The sequence below is a fragment of the Micrasema longulum genome, unplaced genomic scaffold, assembly GCF_059751315.1.
Source record: "Micrasema longulum isolate JH-2025_06_02 unplaced genomic scaffold, ASM5975131v1 h1tg001492l, whole genome shotgun sequence".
Classification (NCBI taxonomy): domain Eukaryota; kingdom Metazoa; phylum Arthropoda; class Insecta; order Trichoptera; family Brachycentridae; genus Micrasema; species Micrasema longulum.
Genome location: NW_028278676.1, coordinates 39,541 through 52,230, shown reverse-complemented (window position 1 = coordinate 52,230; position 12,690 = coordinate 39,541).

Below are 12,690 nucleotides of genomic sequence, written 5' to 3'. Positions count from 1 at the left end.
GTCTGAGGTTCGAACCCCACTCTACTTCAACCTGGTTTCCATTTTCCAACAGTGAGTTATTTTCACAGCGCAGCGTGTAAAGCAACGACATAAACCGGTCAAAAATAGGTCATGAGCCCTGTCAATCCCTAAATGTACACACCCCCCATAATTTCCTTAATGTCAGATGTCTACCAAAAATATTATATCCTTGTTTAATTTCTGAAACCTCACCTCACCATTGTTACATAAAAAAAGTAATTTAATCTTCTTCTTCTTCTTTTCCACATCCACTCCTAAGCTAAACATGTGGACATCAGGTATTAAATTAATAATACCTACCTACTTCAAAGTATTGTTTTAATGGAAATATAATTTTGTATATTTACAAAATAAATCCAAGACAAAAAAAAAAAAATTTTTGTATTTACGTGTAGCTTCGAAAGGAATAAGTACAAAAAATAAATGATTGTTTTCGAACAAGAATCTTTGTATGGTACGTTCTCAGTGAAATGGTTTGAAGCTTCAATAATAGATGTCCCTAGCAGTACGAAAAAAATGTATTATAAAGTGAAAAACACAGCTTTTATTTCATGTAAAGTGTTACGAAATGAATTACGATTAAATTATTACAACATTTATTAATTAAATAAGAAAACACGAGAAAATTGTTTGTAAGCTGGTGCAATTAATTAAACATTAGTTTTAAATTGGAGGTTTTATTATTTTTACACAAATGCAATTATTTTATTTTAAAAATAAAGTAGGACGTTAGTAAAAACAATACATGATATCAAAATTAGGATAAGTTAGAATAAGGCAAATATTTCATTTTTTTAATTAAAAAAATGTAGTAAAAACATAAATTATTACATGAAAACTGAAAAAATTTAATTTAATTAAAAAAATTAATTTGGCATCAAATACTAACATTAAATCAACTCATATTTATATTTAATTTAAAATATTTGGATTTTATTTTTTTGAATGCGAAAACGGCTGATAAAATTATTGAGTTTTTTCAAAACTTTGATGTAAATAATAGTATTAAAATACATATTACTTGGCATTTAAAAATGACTAAATTAATCACAGCCACAAAATAAATAAGTCGGTCAAAGTGTCAGTAGCAGCAAAAAAATAAGTTTAAAGTTAAATAATTATTAGTCAAGTGTTGCGTTTTCGTCCAAATTGACTAAAGTACCTAAATACTTTATTGCTCCAGTTTGACGAAAACGCAAACGAACTGTATCATTTTTAGCTTAAAATATCGTGAAAATTTAAAATATTTAACAATATAAACTTTTTAAACTTGACTTTTTCGGTTCAACTGGCCCAAAAGTCAGCCAATGAGGAAGTTCAGAGTTTTTATTTGATTTATTTGTTAAAAGATTGTTAAACTAAGCCATATTTTTTTGCGCATCGTATTATTAGCGCAATGATTTTTTAATGTTTTGTATTTCTGAAATTTCTTGGCGTGTGACGTCTAAAGTAAGCCGGAAATTTTTCACAATTCTCTTACCAATGGTTGATTCATATGAACTAGTGACGTCGATCAAAGCAGCTCGTTTTTATAAAAATATTTTTGCATACATTTTCAAGAAACTTTGCGGTACAATTCAATGCTTTAATTTTTGCCTTAGGAAATATTTTTTTACCCAATTTCCTGTAGGGTTAAACTTCCTCATTAGAAAATAGTCAAAGTTAAATACAGTGTTCACATATCTATGTCACGAAGTCACTTATCATCAGAGGAACGTGGCATTTAAGACAGTAATTATAATTCTAATGTCATTATTCACTAAATATTATGGTAATAGTGACGCAAAAGTTACATATTGTTTACGTCATGAGTGCAACCATCAATAATTAGCAATGTAATCAACGATCTCTAATAATTTACTAAATCATTTACACCTTTGACTTATTTCCTCATGCCTGATTTCGGTGGAGTGGGAAATGATAATTTTTTCAGGACAGAAAATAAATTTTAATTTTTCAAAATATTTTATTTATTTATATAAAAATACACATTAAAACAATATATAATGACGTGTCCCTAACTCTATAAGACCAAGAGCCCCGTGTTGGTTATAAAAATAAATTACACATCTTTTGTATTGATTTTATAAAACAAATGATTCGTCTATTGTATGCATTAAAAGCTACAGCGAGACTTATTTTCGGAATTAGTTCAGTAATATTACTTCGGAAATAAAGAAGTTCAGTGCTACGGGAAATTGGATGTAAAAAGTTTTCTTACGCGCGGTAAAAATTAGAGCATTTAAATTGTACTGCAAAGATTCTTCAAAAAATTTTTTTTCAATTGATTTTATTAACGAAATATTTTGAACGACGTCACTAGTTTTAAATCAACCAAAATGTGACAGATTTCCAGTTTACGGAAGCCAGTTCATTAAGCAGAACTTGTGACGTCACACGCGGAGTAATTCCAAAACTATAAAATCACAATAGTGGCAATATAAGCACTGCACATTAGTACGATGCAGATATTGAACCGAGAACCATGCCACTGTTGCGGGCTATTTGGCTCTGCTACACCGACCAGCTGCCGGTCCTCTAACATTCGCACAAATACCTATATACATATACATCAATGTTTTATATGAAAATCAAAAACCCGGTAAAGATAGATATTGAAGGCTTGTAAATAAACAAACGTATATATGAAACGTAAAACCAAACACAATTCCTTGAAGAGTAGATTTTTTTTTTCGAAATTTTCAATTTGGAAAAAAGGCACAACTTGTGTTAACACCTAAGTCAAATAAGTAAAAAAAATGTTGTATCGAACAAGTTTATTAAAATTTTATTAAGTTATCTATTTATTACAATATTATGCCGACAAGTTATTACAACTTTACTCACATAATTAATGCATTGAGTTTTAGTCCACCTATAATTATTAAAGTGTCGTTAAAGACTAAATTTCTTGCAAAATAGAAGGAAAATATTTTTGAAAGTGGAACAAATGTAGAAATCCAAACTATCTACAAACATTTGGACATACTCAAAACATCTTTAAAGACATCAATGTCAACATTACTTTCATTATTATTATATCATCTCAACATACGAGATAATAAGTGAAAGTATGTCATATAATAATTAAAGTTAATTCATCTATTATCATTAAAATTAATTTTAATGTCCCCTTCAACGTGACAAGAAATAAATATTTATTCCATCTGCCAGTCTGTAGCATTAACTATACACAACACTCTTTCCTCTTTCGTTCTTGTTCAACTTTAAAATTTTTTTTTTCGTTCGTTGAAATATTTAACATGCATCTTGATTTATTTAAATATAAATTAAAACTCATGCTTTCTGACTAAGATACACTCCCACTTCTTTTTAATGATGCACACGCTTACGCACACCTGAATATTTACACAACCCTAACCTGTACATTTTCTCTTTTACAAATACACACAAACACCCTTTTACATGTATATGGAAAGTAAATTTAAAAACTTTCCCCATCATAGGAAATTTATAAGGAGCTTGGAATATCATTTTGGTAACATTAAAAATGATTACGGCGAATCTTTGATTAAATTTGAATTATAATCATTACAAAAAAGGCGTCTTACGTGTGATTGAATTTTTCTTTCCAAAATATGGTTGATTTACCCTATACAAAATATTGGTTTCCGTTGTCCTCTTCGCTATACCAGATTATATTCCCTTTTTTGTATACCAAATTTGAAAAACAATTAAACCTCAAATTTATTTATTAGACGTACCTGTAAAAATTATAATGGACTCAGTATTAATGTAGATATTTGGAACTGCGTGCACCGTGGTGCGTTTGTAGATTTGTACAGAAAATTTCTTCATAGAGTTGATTATTTGGGATAGTAGGCTGAATGCACATCTCGAGTGGTTTATGCCATGGATATTTATGTATCGCATGTAATGTATATGTTTGTGTATGTTTTATATGTGGACCCAGTATTAATGTATATATTTGGAACTGCGTGCACCGTGGTGCATTTGTAGGTTTGTACAGAAAATTTCTTTAAAGAGTTGATTATTTGGGATAGTTGCTGAATGCACATCTTGAGGGGTTTATGCCATTGATATTTATGTATCGCATGTAATGTATATGTTTGTGTATGTTTTATATGTGAATGCATGTAGATGTGCGTATACATGTGTGTATATGTATGCATTCATATATGTGTGCATGGATGGCTCGGAGTGTGCATTCGGTTTTTTCATTTTTTACCAAAATAACCTCCACGGAAACCACAAATTTTAATTTTAAAATCATTCTTATTTATTTATTTTTTGTCACATTTAATGCTTACATCTTTTACATAATTAATGAAAACTTAATTGGTCTTTTTATTTTTGAAAATTTTTGTTTTAAATATTTATTTATTTTCATTTATTGACAGAAAATTTATTTAAATATTTATTGAGATGCAAGTCCCAACTCCATGAAACCAAAGTCCTATGTTGAGTTAGGACGAATATGTTTTACAGTCAATAATACCATATTTACTGCATACTCGTGAAACAAAAACATCATCAAAAATACATGGGAAATCAAATATAATAATAAATATGCAATAAAAAATATTAAAAATATATGAAAGAATAAAAAAATAAATAAAACCAAACTCAAATATTTGAAAAACCATCAAGGAGTTTCTGACTCAAATCCCTCCACCTAAGGAAAATCCGGTCCTGAAGCAATTTTTGAAAATATGGTTTATCCTTAAAATCTTTACACGCTCTTCCAAAACATTACACACTCTCGATGCGATAAAGGAGAGGTATCTCTGAGCAAAAGTCGTCCGGTTTTAAGGTTTGACATAATTCATTCCCTGGAAAAATCTCGTACGAACGTTTTGCTGAGACCTCTCCCTATTGTTCTACCAGAAGTGTGTCAATATTTATTGTGTATGTTTGTATGTTATCTGAATAAAATAAAATAAAATATTTAAATATATATACGTACGTTCACATTTAAAAATTAAGCATAATTTAATATACATGATTATTATTTAGACACTTTTCTGGTTTGTCTTTCAACCTTATCATTATTGTGTTATATAATCATTGTAGACTGTTTGTATCTGTAAAATAAATAAATAAATAAATATTATTAATATTTAAAACATTAACTTTGTGGTCGAAGATTTTAATAAATGTTATTAAATATTTGTCTATCACGTTTTATATTCTCATATTAAAAAGTTATATATTTTTGTGCATCAACTATGGTGAAGGTGTATATTGGGTTTTGCATGTTGGTTTGCATGTTGGTTTAATTGGTGTCCTGACGAAGAGACGGGTACGTCTCGAAACCGGTAGACATAGAAAAGTCGGTAAGTGGTTACATACAAATATTCAATAACATTTATTAAATAAATAAGTTTGGAAAATAAAACCATAAATGGTGCGATATATTTACGTGAGAAATTCTATCGGTTTTATTTATCACTGTGGTCGTGTTTTAAATTACATGGATTATTGACATCGCATGGAGTATAATAGATAGAGTTTGCTTTTTTATAGTTCAGAAGGATCTATTCATTCTGGAATCTGGCGATTTGGGCGCCACTTCGCGGTACATTGACACCGCCCACGCCGCCAGTAGTGCTTACTGCCCAGTACCCACTACCCGCTACCCACTACCCAGATACTAGATACCGACTGTTCTACATCGCGGGTAACAATGATACCATGAATGAAATGTCCCGAACAATGAGACCGGGACGAACAATACGTGTGTGGTGTTTGGTGTAGCCGTAGTCTAGAGAAAAGTGGTATAAATGCACAATAAACCAAGTAGAATGGGCTCCCGCCGAACTATCAATTTACTAACAAGATGCATTCTTCACGCAAGGTCGTTGGCGTTGCTCACAAAGCCACGACATTCTTGCGAAGTTTTTTTGAGCATTCGTAACTGTCAATTTACTGTCTAAATTTGTTGCAACAGACGGAAAACATTTTTGAGAAAGGAATTTGGAAGTCTAGGCCTGTGACCTGTCGTTGGCTGGTTTAAGTGGCCATTTTTCACACGGTGTAACATTCACCATACTTTTGTGAAGTAAAAGAGTTGAAACCTTTATTACGTGGATGAGATTCATTCGGCTGAACCAATTCACCTACTAGGCAACGCTTGAAAACAATTTTCCATTTTTTTTACTTCTTCTTTTACCAGTTATTAGGTCCAACAATGTTTTGAGTATGCCAAATATGTTTTCCTTCTGTTGCAACAAATTTGCATCTGAATAACTCCCTAGGGAGGAAGTCCAGCCTGTCTGAAAACATTTGGAAATACTCAAAACGTTGACAATCATCAATTTATTGATTTGTTTATACAATTTTTACATAAGTATATTATTCTTTACGTAGAATTCATTGAATCTCTTATAAACGTCAGTAAAGTTATAACTATATAATATAATTCAACGATTGGTAAATTAAACCTAACACGAAGAAATTTAAATCAGCAACACAATAAATTGATTTAAAAATCGACAAACTAAAATCGATCAATTCAAATCAAGAAACACGACTCTAATGTCAAGCTGTCTTGTCCTGCAAATATTCTTCGACTCTAGTAGTTCTTTTCAAACAGCCTGTGCTTGACAAAATCTTTATATTTTTTTGTTGCTAAAACCTCAATTTACACATTATTATATTAATGTTTGTTAGAAAATATAGTTTTGATCTTCGTTTTTTTTGCACTATTACAGAAGTGAATGGTAGTACAGAACACCCCAGGCTTGAGAAAAATCACATTTAATTTTTGTGTTCTCACCTGGAATCTTTACGTGTGCAAGCTAAGCGTCTTAACCACTACTCCACGGAGGGCATCATTGGTGTGTAATTCATGTGTTTTTTTAGTTTAAAAGTTTTTTTTGCACAGAACAAAAGCTTTCCAAGTTTTTGGTTTGGTTTTTAGTTTAACGGACGTTTAACGAGATATATGGTTTCGGTTAGCGTTCGCAATTCTCTACCTGAGTGGACGACTCTATTAGGTTATTACTTTTAGGTTTTTATCGATTTTCAAAAAATTCCTTTATTTCGTAGTACAAATGGAAAATAAATATTTTTTAATATCCTGTGAATTTTTTGATTGACATACATTTTTTCAGTTTTAATGTTTTCTGTTTTTCGGTTTTAATGAAAAAACACATGTTACAAAAAAAGGCCAGCCTAAACACAGGCAATTTTGAGCTAGTCAGGACCCGAAACAAATAACCTCTGTACACTGAAATAAATTAGTTAATAACATTTTTTTTTTATTTGAAGCACAAACTGAATGGTTATTCATTATAATAAAATAAATGTAAAACTGCTTTGTTTTTTTTAAACACTTTTTTATATTTTTTCTACGGACAAGTTTTAAAACTTACATAAGCTTCTTTATCAAGGAATAATTAATAATAAATCTTATCTTATATTATTTTAACATTGTTTACTAAATAAGGTATTTTTCATTACCTTCTTCCATATCCCCTCTATCCCACCTGCTGACAAGCCTCAAAATAGAGGCTTAGCGGATTATTCCTTTAAAAAATATATATATTAAATTCAAACATCATCAAAATTCCCTTTCCGCACTTAATGGTGCATAGAACACTGCATTGCTACACCAACCGCAGCGTATCTTGATCATTTTTGTTACAAGAAGTTAAGATGATCAATCTTACGCTTCAGTTACCAGTCCAGGAACTATGAAATATTTTAGTGTAAAAACATCAATTTAAATATATTTTTCATATCAATTATGTCGGGAATCGAACCCGCGACTTCTTGCATAGTAGGCTAACGCGCTGACCATTACACCACGAGGCTGACAAACTGAAACATATGGAGCTAATAAATCAAGTATTTTAGTTCTTGTAAAGATGGAATGTGTGAAGTGAGTGATACAATGTGTTTAGATGAAATATTTAGTAAAAACTGTTAAAATTATATTTTTTATTAGTATATTTTACCTTGATAAAGAAGCTCGTGAAGGTCTAAACCAGTGGGTAGAAAAAAAATAGTCGTTAAGAAAAAAGCTATTTTATTATTATGTTTTTTTTTGCATTACAACAGGCCAGGAGGCCCAATTACAGTGGTGAATTACATCACAGAACACCCAGGCTTGAGAAAAATCACATTTTAAATTTTTGTGTTTTCACCGGGAATCGAACCCGGAACCATCCATGCGTGAGTCAAGCGTCTTGACCACTACACCGCGGAGGCCGCCAAACTACTATAAATAAATAACATCTCGAATTTATTAAAGACTTATTACGAGATTACGGCATTTTCCCATTGTGATCTGAAACAATGGTCAATATTTTGAGTTAGAAAGAGGAATATGCGCATACTTTAAAAACACCTTAAATGATAAAACACTGTCAAATTGCACATCGATGCTAGTTTAAAAGGCACTGAACAATTTCACGGCGGCTTAAAAGTACCGGTTTTGAAAATTAATTTGGCTTAACCTCTCGCCGTTGGGATTAGCGCGCAAATCGATCCTCCGTCTATTGTGCGGTGAGCAAGCGGGAAACAATCGCGATGACGTCACGTCACGTCACCAGCAGCCTCTGCGCCGTGAAATGAGCGATCTGTCGCACAATGGCCATCTCCTGCACTCCACTCCTCTACTCCTCCACTCCTCTACTCCTCTACTCCTGTCTACACGTCTACGGGGACTGGACATTGGACACACGATACACCGTAGTAAACGCGACAGCGCAGCGTGTGTGTATAATGAGGGAGATTCGGGACAAAATATGTTTTAATACGCGAGATTCGGGACACAATTGATACGGAAGATTCGGGACGCGATTCCTAAAAAAATAAATTCACTATTTCATTAAAAGAGTTGCCCCTAAGAATCGGAAGTAGTCAGCTGGTAGACGTCCTAAGAATTTAATACTAATAATAATAACAATATTTTGAGTTTGTCCAAATTTTTGTAGACAAGGACTGGATTCAACTCCCTGGGGATCTGTTGATATTAACATATTACAACAGAGATGAAGAACATTTAAGAGAAGGTGATGTAGAAGTCTAGGCATCTACAGGGCTTATGACCTGTCAATGGCTGGTTTAAGTGGCCACTTTACACACAGTGTAACATTCACCATTCTGCCTATATTTGAACATCTATATTCCTTCAACTCTTTCATCTGTTGATGTTTGTGAAGTTAAAGAGCTGAAACCTTTATTTATGTGGGTGAGATTCATCTAATTGAATTATTTTACCTACATACTAGGCAACGCCTGAAAATATTATTTTTTCAATTTCTATACTTCTTCATGGACCAGGTAATTTATCAACAATATTTTGAGTTTGTCCAAATTTTTTTATATTACCTTTTTCTATATTACCTTCTTTTAAATGTTCTTCATCTCTGTTGTAATATGTTAACTAATTATAATAGTAATAAATCTTTATTAACCATAATATACAATGTGATAAATACAAAAATAATAAAAAAGGTATACATGATTAAATGGCTGACTAATTGCTACTAGTTTCTTACAGTCTTACCCAAACTAAATAAAAAATACGAATATAAAAAAAACTTTTTTAATATGAATTAAAAACAAATAAATAAAAGACTAAAGAAAACACAAGCAGTCAAAACATTATATTAGAGTATGGTGTCTATTGCTAACATTAATTACATTTTAATTTATTCAATCCATTTTGAATCGAGAAAAAAACGTCATAAAGTAGATGCTTACATAAATAATGAACGACTAACTGAAATTGAAGGTGTTAAATACTTAGGACTAACAATAGACAGACAATTGACATTGACAATTCATATCAACAATTTAATTAGCAAAGTGGCGAAATTATCGAGTCTTTTTATTAAAATAAAAAACTTTGTTCCAATAAAGGAAAAAAAATAAATGTATGAAGCCTATGTAAAAAACTATAATATGTTATATGAAACTACTATGGGGAACAGGAAATCAAAATGATATAAACAGACTACAAAAACAGCAAAATAATATATTAAAGTTAGTAAATGACCTACCCTATCTAACAGCAACTAATTTTTTTTTTAACAAACTAAACAATTAAATATAACTGAACTCTTTGAACTAGAATCCTTAAAACTTATTCATAAATTAGCCACCGATGTAATTGTAGACGACGAATTATAAAACTTGAAAAAAACTGTAGTAAACATGAACGCAATACGAGAATATTAGAAAAATATCATATACAACCTTCTAAAACGAGACAAGGACAAATAAACCATGGACTGAAATTATACAATAAACTACCAGACAAAACTAAACAAAAGACTCAGACAACCTTTACGAAAGATGTTAAAAATATTATTATTAACAGTAGAATATGAATTTTAAAAGTAAAAATATTTTGTTAAATGTATGTAACCTGTTAAAAATAAACAAAAAAAATGCATCCTCCAAATATTTATTTGTAGCAACTATCAAAGTTGTTAATACAATTTATTTCCTTTATTTTTCTGATTTTTACTGCCATGCATATAGCCATCGATGTATAAATGATTGTTTTACCAATGGAATTTTCAATTTACATTTACTCCTGGTGTTATGAAAGTGGCGTTTTTCCTATGTACTAAAATATTTAGGTCTTGATTTGACAATTAGACTAAATTCCATTATGTAAATACCCTTCACTAATAAAATAAACAGCTTATACCATTTTCCTAACATACCTTTTTGCTTATGTTAATAGTTTTTGTTTATGTTTTTAATCTCCATTTTATTTTTCATTGACTTTTTTAATACCCAATTCCCTTTTAAATCTAGCTTTAATTTTAAGTTTAATATTGTATCTAGTGAATCTAGTAAGAATATTTCATTACAATTTTACATGTTAAGCTTTTATTTTAATTTTACAATTTTTAGCGTTTTAAGTACCGATGTACTATGTTTTTTTTGTACAATAAAACGCCGGATTTTGGCACTAAACCGAAAAAATAATATAAAAGATTCGGGACACAATGTAATATGCGAGATTCGAGATAAATTAGGTAAAACAAGACGTTCAAGACATTATTAAAACGTGAGGTTCGCGAAACAATTAATATTTTTTACGTTCCACACAGTACCGTGTAAGAAAAACCGTATTAAAAAAAGTACCCAATATTTATTTGCATGAAAATCATTTGGGGATTTAAAAAATATGAAATTGTTTACAATTTACAGTATTTTTATTTTATTTTTAAAAACATTATAATTATTAACTCATCATCATTCGCTTTCCGCACCTAATGGTGTATAGGGCACTGCGTTGGTACACCAATCACAGTGTATCTTGATAATTTTTGTTACATGTACGTAAGATGATCAGTATTACGTTTTAGGTATCAGTTCAGGGACTATGAAATATTCTAGTGTAAAAACAAATATTTAAATAAATACTTCGTGTCAGCCATGTCGGTAATCGAACCCGAGACCTCTTGCATGGTAGACAAATGCGCTGACCACTATACCACGAAGCCGACAAAATATAACATGATAACAAAATACTTTACTACAAATAAAAAAATTGTAATAAAGATTATTCACAAACACACTAGGTGAATGATAATTTATTTTACTCCTAGTGTGTAAAATGGTGATCTAGGGAATTCCAAAAATGATTAGGATAAATATATTACAGGCGTTGCCTAGTATGTGAAATAATTCAGTCAGATGAATCTCTTCACAACAATAAAGGTTTCAGCTCTTTAACTTCACTAAAATCAACAGATGGAAGAATTGAAGAAATATGGATGTTCAAACATAGGCAAAATGGTGAATGTTACACAGTGTGTAAAGTGGCCACTTAAACCAGCCAATGACAGGTCATAAGCCCTGTAAATGCCTTGACTTCCATATTCCCTTATTTAAGGTTTTCTTCATCCCTATTGTAATTATTTAAATATATTACTATTACGCATTGTTAAATCAGTCTTTTTTTTAAACTTCATATTTGCACTGTGGTATTTTGAAACTTTGTAAAAAAAGGCAAAAAGTTTTTAACAAAGTAACGGTGACAAAACTTAACTGAACATGGCACCAATGACTATTCTTGAAAAATCATTTTGTGCCCACTATTCTATTCTTGTGTATGCGTATTAAAACGCCATAGAAAATAATTACAACGCCGGTCAAAGTTCCTGTATTGAAATGTGCATATTTTGTATGGTGTTGGTTCTAAAAGCCGAGTATTATTACTGTTATCGGAGATTCGCACTGACCGCATGCTGCTATAGACTATGGTTATTATTCACTTGATTGCACCAAATTCCCGAATCGCTTACATCCACAGTCTGAATATCCCAAAATGTCCATCATACAGTACACCACGCGTTACCACATCCTGCAAAATTGACTTCTAACTCGTGATATTATTATAATAACAATATGAAAATGGGCTCAAGCAGTGGCGAACGGTGACTTTTTTTATAGGTAAGCTATTTTTTTTCGTAATTTGTACCTGCATGCACATACATACATATAAGTAATAACGTATTTACACGGCTTCTTTTTCTATGGTTTTGTGTGAAAATAACTTCATATCTCCAGCTCCAGCTTCACCTGCTGACAACATAAGATGGAATACCTACTTATTTTAAATTAAAATAATTATTACCAATAATCCACCAATTTAATTTAAACAACAATCAATAACTTCGCGAAATATGTAGGTATATTGTCCATTATTTTAAT